General features: G+C 33.4%; 1 protein-coding gene across 2 annotated transcripts in view; it reads left to right on the top strand.

The window, feature by feature from the left end:
• Positions 1 to 13,737, top strand: part of SCAI (suppressor of cancer cell invasion) — a 227,936-nt gene that overhangs the window by 200,297 nt on the left and 13,902 nt on the right. The gene's annotated exons all lie outside the window — the stretch shown is intronic.

The raw sequence follows: 13,737 nt of genomic DNA, 5'->3' as shown, positions 1-13,737 counted from the left end.
TTTCTAAATCTTCTTTGATTATTAAACTCTAATTTGAGGTCTCAAGCCTTCTGATCCTTCATGGTCCCTGCACCTGCACAGGCTCTATTGACTTAAAAATTTGCCTCATCCAATCCCTAATTACTTTTCTTTTTATTCTGTCCCTAGCAATGTAACTGGATGTCTGATTATAACATCTGTTCTCTCTTTGCTTTCCAACATCCCCTGCCAAACACCCCATGCCACAAATAAACATTTTCTAGTTTATTTGCATGAGAAAAGTTACTATATATAAATAATTATGATACTAGGAGATATATCTAAATCTCCCATTATTTTGATATATTCATATGTGTGTATGCTTATATGTATGTATTTATGTATATGTATGTATTTTAAATAACTAGTAGTTCTAGATTGAGTATTACTAAAACTTTTAAAAATATATTTTAATCAGCCAAAATCTGCCTTTTCTTTCAAGAAAAATAAAATCCATTACAAACATGAATAATCAAAATAAGTTTACATATTCACCATGTTCCAAAAACATTTGTCTGATTCTGCATTCTGTACCTCTCTATCAGAATGTAGTTAGTATGTTTTGTCGATCATATTTGATTACTATGCTGATAAAAATTCATTATAATAGTATTCCATTATATTTATATACTACTATTTATTCATCAAATCTCCAGTTTATGGGCAACTTGTCAGATTTTCATTATTTCCCACCTCAAAAGGAGCTGAAAAATATTTTAAAATATCCTTGGAATTTGTTTTTCTTAGAATTGATTCCTCAATATGCTTTCCCTCTAATTATCCCTCCTCTTCTTCTCCCCTTTCCTTTGTATTTCTCTTTTGAGTAAAACTTATTTCTGTTCTTAATTATGTGTGTGTATTCCTTTCTTTTTCCCAAATAGTTCAGATGAGAGTGAGGTTCACCTCCTTTTTTTGTATAGATAATTTTCCTTAACCTTTTTTTTAACCTTCTTCTTACCCTCCAAGTATTCTTTTCCCCTCAATTTCCATTCATTTTTTAATATCATCAGGATATAACACTGCCAGAACTAAATGGATTCTTTCCATCACCCCTGATGATGATAGGGTTTGGGGAGGACACATGTATCATTTCCTCATATTTGAATATAAGCAGTTTCTCCTTGTTTCTCCTTGCTTCATTATTTAAACTTCATATTTTCTCTACTGCTCTGATTATTTTCATCAGAATTTCTTCCAAGTCTTCTATTTCAATAAAGGTTCACTTTTCCCTGTCTTTATTACAGTAATCCTTTCCACAGCATGGGGGTTGGAAACATAGTGCCCCATTTGTACTAGATAAAAAGTCTGAATTTTTTTTCTTTTATTGGCTGTTTACAGTGCCCTATTGTAAAATTTGGGTTGATAATATGTATTACCATACATATATTTTATGCATTTCTGAATTTCTCAATTTTTTCTATGTAGTATGCTGGTCTTCATGTCATCTACAGCTTCCACAGAACTCCCTCAAAATTCCCATTTAATTTCTTATGTTGATCTGTGATATGTTCAAACCTTGATGGGGAAAGCCATGATGTGGAAGGGATAATTTTATACTCAGTTTGCTAAGTTCTTCTTGGCTATAAGGCCATATTCTTTGCCTTCTAAAATTACAGTGTTGTAATTATGAGTTCACCTCTTCTTTATAATGAGGTTATCCGCTAAGTATTGTGTGATCTTGACCATGGTTTTCTGTCCTTGAATTCTTTCTGACTTTTTACTATCTTTTTTCTGTGAGCTACAAACTGAATTTCAGCTATGATGTTCATAGAAGTTTTCATTTAGGAATTTCTTTAGAAGGTGATTAGTGGATTCTTTTCTCTCTGCTTCTTCAGTTTTGTTTTGTTTTTAAAGATTTCTTGAAACTGAATATTTAGGTTCTTTTTTTGTTCGTGGTATTCATTACAGTCAAATGATCCTTAATTTTTTAAATCTGTCTGCTTTCCAATCTCAAAGCATTGAGATAATTTACATTTTCATTTTCTTAATTTTTAAAATTTTGTATTACTATTTCATGTTGTCTCATGAAGTCTTTTGACTTCTATTTAATCCATTCTAATTTTCATGGAATTTGTTTTTTGGGTAAGGTTTTGTATTGCTTGTGCCAAGCTATATTACCTTTCCAATTCTCTCCTCCATAGCTTTCATTTTTTTAGTTTTTTTCTTCAAGTGCTTTCATTTCATTTATAAAAACATTTTTCAGCTTTTTTTTTTAACACTTTCACTTTTCACTTTACACTTTTTTTTAAAACACTTTCATCATCACTTTATAGAATTCTAGTTGAGTGTCTACCCAAGCTATTTTTTCCCAAGGCTTTTCTTGTAGAGATTTTGAAGTCACTTTCTTCTTCTAGGTTTGTGTCCTGAGTATCCCTGATACCATAATAGTTCTTTATGGGCATATGCTTTTTTTTTGTTTGTTCATTCTTTTAGTCTTTTTTGTGACTTTGGATTAATAATAGTGTTGAACTGTGGCACTTCTGGAGGGAAGGTCTGTGCTGGTTCTGTTGCATTCTCAGTTATTGAGTGTTCTATTATTCTAGGATTTTAGCAATTTGCTGGGGTTCTGCAGGATTTCAGTGCTCCCAAAGTGTGTGTGATCAAGGGCAAAATCTGATTGTTGCCTTTCCCCCGTTCAACCGTGTTTGAGTTCTGCTGGTTTCTGACCTGGATCTGAGCCAGAGTAGATTACTGCTGGATTCAGCCTCTGCCAGCCAGCTGAAAAATTCTTTTGGTTCAGAGTGGCAGAATTGTAGATTCCTTTTTGATTAGGAATTCCTGTCTTGGAGTAGGGAGCCAAGATGGTGGAGAGCAGACATGACTCTCTGTGATTGTCTCTGACCTTCTCTCAAACCAACAGCAGATTAAGCCTCTGTACTGGTTCTGGAGTCAAAGAACCCATAAATATCTAGAGGACAACACATTCCCAGAAGATACCTTGGAAGAACTTTAGGACAGGTCTGTTACAAATGGGCAGGGGGATAGCCTGGTGAGTCCAAATAGCAGCACAGGGAGACCGAAGCAAGAAGCTAGGGTGGGGAGCCAGAGCGTTGTAGGTTTCATGCACCTGGGAATCTTCTGTGAGCCTCTTAGGCTACTCTGTCCAGGTTGCAAGCAGGTGGTTTGGCAGATTTGCTACAAAACACAAATTGTAAACCAGTGAGGCCCAGAAGAACACAGAATATAGCCGTGATTACCCAGCACTGAAATTCAATCAGCAGAACTGTCCCAAGACAAACTAAAGCAGCTGTCGCTCCTTTGCATTGAGCAGACCTCAAGTCTTGGGGAGAGGAGGGGGGAAAGATGAACAAAAAACCGAGAGAGAGAGAGAGAGAGAAACACACTTCAAATTCTGAGGTTTTTAAAGGCAAATCAATTCCAGATGAAGCCCCAAATGAAGATATGAGCTGATCTCCATTTCACAAGGCTTTCTTGGAAAATTGCATAAAAGATTTTAAAAGAGTTAGAAGAAAAATGGGGAAAGGAAATGAGATCATTGCAAGAAGGAATGGAAAAAGCATATAATGTCCTGCAAAATAGATATGAAAAAGGTACTAGTTCACTGAAACACAAAATTTGTGAAATGGAAAAAAAAATGCAATGAACAAAAAAATTCATTTGGCCAGTTTACAAAAGGAACTAAAAAAGTAACTGAAGAAAATAATATACTAAAAATTAGAATTGAATAAATGGAAGTGAATGACTTAATAAGACTTCAAGAATCAGTCAAATAAAAACAAAAGAAAAAGAAAAAATAAAAGAAAATATGAAATATCTCTTAGGAAAAACAACTGACATGGAAAATAGGTTTGGAAGAGACAGTCTAAGGATTATTGGATTTCCTGAAAGCCAGGATGAAAAAAAGAACCTAAACATTTTCTTACAGGAAATCATCATAAAGGAAAACTGCCCTGATATTTTAGAATCAGAAAGTAAAAATAGCCATTGAAAGAATTCACTGAACACCTCCTGAAAGAGACCCCAAAATTAAATCCCCAAGGAATATTGTGGCTAAATTTCAGAACTATTGCACCAAGGAAAAGAGATTGCAAGCATCCAGAAAGAATGTAAATACTAAGGAACCACAATTAAGATCACCCAGGACTTAGCAGCTTCCACCTTAAAGAATCCAAGGGCCTGGAATCTAATATTCTAAAAGGTAAAGGAACTTGGATTACAGCCAAGAATAAGTTATCCAGCTAAAATGAACATTATCTTTTAGGGAAGAAGATGGACATTCAATGATATAGGTGAATTTCACCTATTTCCAATGAAAAACCAGAGCTGAACAAAAAATTTGCTCTCCAAACATAGAACTCAAGAGAAACATAGAAACATAAAAAAATAAAAAGGGAAGAACTCTTGAGAACCATATTTCTGTTATGGGTATACTTAGAGAATGCAGGTATAATTTGATTTTATTATAAGATGAAAGAGAAACTAGAGGTAGAAAGGGGTTCGTATTGGAAAAAAGAGGAAAAAGGAGATAAAATAAGGAAAATTACATCTCATGAAGAGACAAAGAAAACCTATTATAATTGAAAGAAATAAGGGAGGGGGATGAGCATTGTATGAATTTTATTCTCATCAGATTTAGTTCAAAAAGAGAATATCAGACATACTGGTTTCACAGAGAAACTTGTCTCAATTTATAGGGAAGTGAGAGGGGAAAAGGGAAAGGAAAGGAGAAGGCTAATAGAAAAGAAAACAGAAGTTTTAAGGGAAAGATATAAAAAAGGGGAAAGGCTGTTTGAGGTGGTCATCAAAAGGAAAATATTGGGGAGGAGGGAAGTGAGAAAAGAAAGAGAAAAGCATAATTTAGGGTAAATAAGATGACAGGAAATAATTAGTTATTTTAACTGTGAATGTGAATGGGATGTACTTTCCCATAAAACGGAAATGGGGGATAGCAGACTGGATTAAAAGCCAGAGTCCTACAATATGTTGTTAACAAGAAACATATCTAAAGCATAGTGATACATAGAGAGTGAAGGTAAAGGGCTAGAGCAGAATCTATTATGCTTCAGGGATAGCAATCCTATTTAGATCAAGTAAAAGCAAAGATAGAGCTAATTAAAAGAAATAAGAAAGGAAACTATTTTACTAAAGGGTACCATAGATAATGAAACAATATCAATATATGCACCAAGTGGTATAGCAGCCAAATTCATAGAGAAAAAGTTGAGAGATTCAAGAAAAAATAGACAACAAAACTAATGGGTGATTTCAACCTTGCTCTTTCAGAACTAGATAAATTGAACTACGAAATAAATAAGCAAGAAGTTAAGGAGGTAAACAGAATGTTAGAAACGTTAGGTATGATAGATCTTTGGAGGAAATTGAATGGAGACAGAAAGGAGTTTACTTTTTTTCTCAGCGGTTCATGGAATCTATACAAAAATTGACCATATATTAAGGCAAAAAACCCTCAAAATCAAAGGCAGAAAAGCAAAAATAGTAAATGCATTTTTTTTCAGATCATGATGCAATAAAAATCACATGCAATATAAGGCTAGGAGAAAATAAACCAAAAATTAATAATCCTAAAGAATAAATGGGTGAAGCAAAAAATCATAGACACAATCAACAACTTCATCCAAGAGAATGACAATAATGAGACAACATACCAAAATTTGTGGGATCAGCCAAAGCAGTTATAAGGGAAAATTTTATATCTCTAGATGCTGACTTGCATAAAACAGAAAAAGAAAAGATCAATGAATTGGGCTTACAACTAAAAAAAACTAGGAAAAGAACAAATTAAAGACCCTCAATTAAATATCAAATTTGAAAATCTGAAAATAAAAGAGGAGATTAATAAAATTGAAAATAAGGGGGCTAGTGGATAGAGCACCAACCCTGAAGTCAGGAGGACCTGAGTTAAAATCTGGCCTCAGACATTTAATACTTTCTAGCTGTGTGACCCTGGGCAAGTCACTTAATCAAAATTGCCTCAGGGGAAAAAAAATTAAAATTAAATTAAAAATAAAAAAACTATTGAATTAATAAATAAAAGGAAGAATTGGTTTTATGAAAAACCTAACAAAATAGATAAACCTTTAATTTGATTAGAAAAAGGAAAGAAGAAAACCAAGTTGTTAGTTTAAAAAATGAAAAGGGAGAACTTTCCACCAATGAAGAAGAAATTAGAGCAATAATTAGGAGTTATTTTGTCCAACTATATGCCAATAAATTTGATAATCTAAATGAAATGAAGGAATATTTACAAAAATATAGATTGTTCAGGTTAACAGAAGAGGAAATAAACTATTTAAATAGTCCCATTTTAGAAAAAGAAATAAAACAAGCTATTAACCAACTCCTTAAGAAAAATCTCCAGGACCAGATGGATTTACATGTGAATTCCACCAAACATTCAAAGAACAATTCCAATACTATATGAACTATTTGAAAAATTAGGGAAAGTCCTGCCAAATTCCTTTTATGACAGATATGGTGCTAATAGCTACACCAGGTAGGGTGAAAACAGAGAAAGAAAATTTAGACCAATTTCCCTAATGAATATTGATGCAAAAATCTTAAATAAAATATTAACAAAGATATTACATAAAATCATTCCCAAGTTAACACACCATGACCAAGTAGGATTTCTACCAGGAATGCAGGACTGGTTCAATATTAGGAAAACTATTAGAATAACTGGCTATATCAATAACCAAACTACAGAAATTATATGGTTATCTCAGTAGATGCAGAAAAAGCATTTGATAACATCCAACATCCATTCCTATTAGAAACACTAGAGAGTATAGGAAAAAATGGATCTTTCCAAAAAATGATCAGTAGAATCTATTTAAAACCATCAGCAAGCATTATATGTGATGGGGATAAACTAGAATCATTTCCAATAAGATCAAGAGTGAAACAAGGTTGCCCACTATCACCATTACACTATTCAATGTTGTATTAGAAATGTTAGCTTTGGCAATAAGAGAAGAAAAAGATTTAAGGCATTAGAGTAGGTCATGAGGAAATCAAATTATCACTCTTTGCAGATGATATGATGAATCTTAGACAATCAACTAAAAAGCTACTAGAAACAATTCACAACTTCAGCAAAGTGGCAGGGCACAAAATAAATCCACATAAATCATCAACATTTTTATATATTACCTACAAAGTCTAGCAACAAGGGATACAAACAGAAATTCCATCTAAAATAATTGTTGATCGTATAAAATATTTATCAATCTATCTGCCAAGGGAAAGTCAAAAACTATATGAACAGAACTACAAAACGCTTTCCACACAAATAAAATCAAATCTAATCAGTTGAAATAATATCAAGTGCCTATGGGTAGGCCGAACAAATATAATAAAGATGACAATAATACCTAAATTAATCTACTTATTTAGTGTCATATCACTCAAACTCCCAAGAAATTATTTTACAGATCTAGAAAAAATAATAACAAAGTTCACCTGGAAGAACAAAAGGTCAAGAATTTCAAGAGAATTAATGAAAAAAACTACCAAAGAAGGTGGCTTAACTATGCCAGACCTGAAACTATATTATAAAGTAGCAGTCATCAAAACTGTTTGGTAGTGGTTAAGAAATAGAGTGGTCTATCAGTGGAATAGGTTAGGTTCACAGGACAAAAATAGTCAATAACTATAGCAATCTAATCTTTGACAATCCCCCAAACCCCAGCTTTGGGGATAAGAACTTGCTATTTGACAAAAACTGCTGAGAAAATTGGAAACTAGTATGGAAGAAATTGGGGCTTGACCCACACCTAACACCACATACCAAGATAAGATCTAAATGGGTTTATGATTTAGACATAAAGAGTAATATTACAAGCAAATTAGAAGAACATAGGATAATTTACTTCTCATATCTATGGAGAAGGAAGGAATTTACGTCCAAAGAAGAACTGGACCTCATAATTGAACACCGGATAGATAACTTTGATTATGTTAAGTTAAAAAGTTTTTGCATAAACAAAACTAATTCGGACAAGATCGGAAGGGAAGCAATAAATTGAGAAATCATTTTTACATCTAAGGGTTCTGATTAGTCTAATTTCTAAAATATATAGAAAATTGAATCAAATTTATGAGAATTTGACCATTCTCCAATTGATAAATGGTCAAAGTATATGAATAGACAATTTTCAGATAAAGGAATTGAAACCATTTCTAGTCATATGAGAAGATGCTCTAAATCACTATTGATTAGAGAAATGCAAATTAAGACAACTCTAAGGTACCATTACACACCTGTTAGATTAGCTAAGATGACAGGAAAAGATAATAGTGAATGTTGGAGGGGATAAGCCAGCCATTCTGGAGAACAGTTTAGAACTATGCCCAAAGAGTTAGCAAACTGCATACCTTTTGATCCAGCAGTGTTGCTACTGGATTTATATCCCAAAGAGATCTTAAAGAAGGGAAAGGGACCCACATGTGCAAAAATGTTTGTGGCAGCCCTTTTTGTAGTGATAAGAAACTGGAAATTGAATTGGATGTCCATCAGTTGGAGAATGGCTGAATAAATTATGGTGTATGAATGTTCTGGAATATTATTGTTCTGTAAGAAATGACCAACAGGATGATTTCAGAGAGGCTTGGAGAGACTTACATAAATTGATGCTAAGTGAAGTCAGTAGAACAAAGAGATCATTGTACATGATTTTACATTTACATATTATATTATTATGCAAAGATTAATTTTGATGGATATGGCTCTTCTTAACAATGAGATAATTGATGTCGCTTCCAGTGCTCTTGTGATGGAGAGAATCCTCTACACCTAGAGAGAGGACTGTGGGAACTGAGTGTGGATCACAACATATTGTTTCACTCATTTTGTTGTCGTTTGCTTGTTTTGTTTTGTTTATTTTTTTCTTCTTGATTTGATTTTTTTTGTGCAGCAAGAAAAGTATATAAATATGTTTAAACATATTAGATTTAACATATATTTTAACATGTTTGATATATATTAGATTGCTTGCTATCTAGGCGAGGGAATGAGGGAAAGGAGGAGAAAATGTGAAACACAAGGCTATATAAGGGTCAATGTTGTCAAATTATCCATGCATAAATTCTAAAAATGAAAAGCTTTTTAAAAAGAAGTGGTGGTGGTGGGGAGGCAGCTAGATGGCACAGGGGATAAAGCACCAGCCCCGAAGTCAGGAGGATCTGACACTTAACTCTTCATAGCTGTGTGACTCTGGGCAAGTCACTTAACCCCAATTGCCTCAGCAAAAACAAAACAAAATACAAAAAAAGGAATTCCTGTCTTGTTATTCTTGTATAGTTATGGGCTAGATATGACATAAGGCTCAACTCTGCCCTGAATTTGGTCCATACTGCTTGCAACTTGTTTCTCAACTTTCTTTTTTGGTTAGAAGTCCCTACCCAAAAATGCTGTCCCTTTGTGCAGATCCCTTTCTCAGTATTCTATAGATCTTTAACCCAAATCCATTTTATTTTAGTGGATGAAAAAGTTGCTGTTTCACTCTTGTCTCTGTTAGAGTTAGGGTGTGGGTCTGTGATCTTCTCTTGCATATCTTTTCTTTAGGTATCAGTGTACTTTCTTTGTTAAGTCTTCTTGGCCTGATCTCATCCCCAGTGTCTGCAAACTTCAATGTCTGTCTCCCTGTGTTGAGCCGGGATGCACCAATGAATTGCTGGGACTTTTTCAGAATTTCCCTATCACAATTATGTCATTTTTTAGATATGTTTAGAATATTGTGGAGAATAGCTCACTATGTTGCTTTCCTGTCATTGCACTGTCTTGGCTCTGCAATTTTGTCATCTTAATCTGAAAAATTTTCTGTGACAATCTAGTTGTTTTTTCCTAAGCATAAAATTTTCTTACCTTATATATAGGCTCAGAAGATTTTTTTCTGCATCTTATTTTCACTTCACATTTGAAATGTCTAAAAAACCTGGTATTATTTGGAGACAGGATTAGACTAACTTTAGGAAGAATAGGTGGCCTTTAATGTGGTCCAAGTTCAAGTACATCATATTTTTTAAAGGATTGATGTATCAGAAGTTGCAATATCTCTAATATATTCCTTGCAAAAATATATTGCCAAACTCATTCACCTGATTGCAATCATGTTTTTATCCTTGAGTATGGCTTTTTTTAAAATAGCTTTTTATTTACTAGACATATGCATAGATAATTTTTCAGTACTGACCCTTGCAAAACCTTCTGTTCCAGTTTTTCCTCTCTTTCCCCCCACTCCCTCCCCTAGATGGCAGGTAGACCAATACATCTTAAATATGTTAAAGTATATGTTAAATGCATATATGTATACATATTTATACAGTTATCTTGCTGCACAAGAAAAATCAGATTTAGAAATAAGGTAAAAATAACCTGAGAAGGAAATCAAAAAATGCAAGCGGACAAAAACAGGAGTGGAAATGCTGTGTTGTGATCCACACTCATTTCCCATAGTTCTTTCTCTGGGTGTAACTGGTTCTCTTCATTATTGAACAATTGGAACTAATTTGGTTCATCTCATTGTTGAAGAGAGCTATGTCCATCAGAATTGATCATCATATAGTGATGTTGTTGAAGTGTATAATGATCTCCTGGTTTCCCTTGGCAGATAAATTCCCAAATATTTTATATTATCAACAGTTATTTTAAATGGAATCTCTCTTTGCTGTTGGATTTTGTTAGTGATATATAAGAATGCTGATGATTTATGTGGATTTATTTTGTATCCTACAACTTTGTTAAAGTTCTAGATTATTTCGAATAGCTTTTTAGTTGATTATCTGGAGTTCTTTAAGTATACCATCATATCATCTGCAAAGAGTGATAATTTGGTTTCCTCATCACCTAATCTAATTCCTTTAATCTCTTTTTCTTCTCTTATTTCCAAGGCTAGTATTTCTTTTTTTTTTTAATTTTTATTTAATAATCACTTTATATTGACACTCGTTTCTGTTCCAATTTTTTTTCCCTCCCTCCCTCCACCCCCTCCCCTAGATGGCAAGCAGTCCTTTATATGTTCGATATGTTGCAGTATATCCTAGATACAATATATGTTTGCAGAACCGAACAGTTCTCTTGTTGCATAGGGAGAATTGGATTCAGAAGGTATAAATAACCCGGGAAGAAAAACAAAAATGCAGATAGTTCACATTCGTTTCCCAGTGTTCTTTCTTTGGGTGTAGCTGCTTTTGTCCGTCATTTATCAATTGAAACTCAGGTCTCTTTGTCAAAGAAATCCACTTCCATCAAAATATGTCCTCATACAGTATCATTGTCGAAGTGTATAATGATCTCCTGGTTCTGCTCATTTCACTTAGCATCAGTTCATGTAAGTCTCGCCAGTCCTCTCTGTATTCATCCTGCTGGTCATTTCTTACAGAACAATAATATTCCATAACATTCATATACCACAATTTACCCACCCATTCTCCAATTGATGGGCATCCATTCATTTTCCAGTTTCTAAGGGCTAGTATTTCTAATACAATATTGAATAGTAATGGTGATAGTGGGCAACCTTGTTTCACCCCTGATCTTATGGTTCCACTTTATCCCTATTACATATGATGCTTGCTGATGGTTTTAAATAGATGCTACTGACTATTTTAATGAAAAGTCCATTTATTTCTATACTCTCTAGTGTTTTTAATAGGAATGGGTGTTGGGTTTTATCAAATGCTTTTTCTGCATCTAAGATAATCATATGGTTTTTGTTAATTTGGTTATTGATATAGTCAATTATGCTAATAGTTTTCCTAATATTGAACCAGCCCTGCATTCCTGATATAAATTCTACTTAGTCATGGTGTATTATCCTGGAGTTGATTTTCTGTAATATTTTTGCTAATATTTTATTTAAGATTTTTGCATCAATATTCATTAGGGAAATTTGTCTATAATTTTCTTTCTCTATTTTCAACCTACCTAGTTTAGATATCAGTACTATGTCTGTGATATAAAAGGAATTTGGTAGGAGCCTTTCATTCCCTATTTTTTCAAATAATTTATATAACATTGGAGTTAATTGTTCTTTAAATGTTTGGTAGAATTCACATGTAAATCCATCTAGTCCTGGGGATTTTTTCTTAGGGATTTGATTAAGAGCTTGTTCTATTTCTTTTTCTAAAATGGAACTATTTAAGCAATTTGTTTCCTCCTCTATTAATCTGGGCAGCCTATATTTTTGAAGGTAGTCATCCATTTCATTTAGGTTATCAAATTTATTGGCACAAAGTTGGGCTAGGTAACTCCTAATTATTGCTCTAATTTCCTCTTCATTAATGGAGAATTCTCCCTTTTCATTTCTAAGACTAACAATTTGATTTTCCTCTTTCCTTTTTCTAATCAAATTTTCGAAAGATTTATCTATTTTGTTGGTTTTTTCATAAAAACCAATTCTTAGTTTTATTTATTAATTCAATAGTTTTTTACTTTCCATTTTATTAATTTCTTCTTTTAATTTTAGAATTTCAAGTTTAGTATTTGATTAAGAGAAGTTTTAATTTGTTCTTTTTCTAGCTTACTATAGTTACAAGCCCAGTTCATTGATCTTCTCTTTCTCTGTTTTATTCAATTAAGCCTCTAGAGATATAAAATTTCTTCCAGCCATTCTGGAGAGTAATTTGGAACTATGTTCAAAAAGTTATCAAACTGTGCATACCCTTTGATCCAGCAGTGTTTCTACTGGGCTTATACCCCAAAGAGATACTAAAGAAGGGAAAGGGACCTGTATGTGCCAAAATGTTTGTGGCAGCCCTGTTTGTAGTGGCTAGAAGCTGGAAAATGAATGGATGCCCATCAATTGGAGAATGGTTGAGTAAATTGTGGTATATGAACATTATGGAATATTATTGTTCTGTAAGAAATGACCAGCAGGATGAATACAGAGAGGACTGGCGAGACTTACATGAACTGATGCTAAGTGAAATGAGCAGAATCAGGAGATCATTATATACCTCAACAACGATACTGTTTGAGGATGTATTCTGATGGAAGTGGATCTCTTCAATAAAGAGAGCTAATGCAGTTTCAATTGATCAAGGATGGACAGAAGCAGCTACACCCAAAGAAAGAACACTAAGAAATGAATATAAACTGCTTGCATTTCTGTTTTTCTTCCTGGGTTATTTATACCTTCTGAATCCAATTTTCCCTGTGCAACAAGAGAACTGTTCGGTTCTGCACACCTATATTGTATCTAGGATATACTGTAACTTATTTAACATGTAAAGGACTGCTTGCCATCTGGGGGAAGGGGTGGAGGGAGGGAGGGGAAAAATCGGAACAGAAGTGAATGCAAGGGATAATGTTGTAAAAAATTACCCTGGCATAGGTTCTGTCAATTAAAAGTTATTAAGAGAGAGAGAGAGAGAGAGATAAAATTTCCTCTTATTACCGCTTTGGCTGCATCCCACAAATTTTGGTATGTTGTCTCATTGTTGTCATTCTCTTGGGTGAAATTATTAATTGTGTCTATGATTTGCTGTTGCACCCATTCATTTTTTAGGATGAGATTATTTAATTTCCAATTACTTTTTGGTCTAGTTTTCCCCTAGTTTTTTTTGTCAAATGTAGTTTTTATTGCATCATGATCTGAAAAGAATGCATTTACTATTTTTGCCTTTCTGCATTTAATTTTGAGGTCTTTATATAATGTTTCAATTTTTGTAAAGGTTCCATGAATCGCTGAGAAGAAAGTGTACTCCTTTCTATCTCCATTTAGTTTTCTTCAAAGA

The sequence above is a fragment of the Antechinus flavipes genome, chromosome 2 (genome assembly GCF_016432865.1).
Source record: "Antechinus flavipes isolate AdamAnt ecotype Samford, QLD, Australia chromosome 2, AdamAnt_v2, whole genome shotgun sequence".
Taxonomy (NCBI): domain Eukaryota; kingdom Metazoa; phylum Chordata; class Mammalia; order Dasyuromorphia; family Dasyuridae; genus Antechinus; species Antechinus flavipes.
The sequence above is the reverse complement of the archived record's forward strand: the minus strand, read 5'-3'. Positions and strand labels throughout refer to the sequence as shown.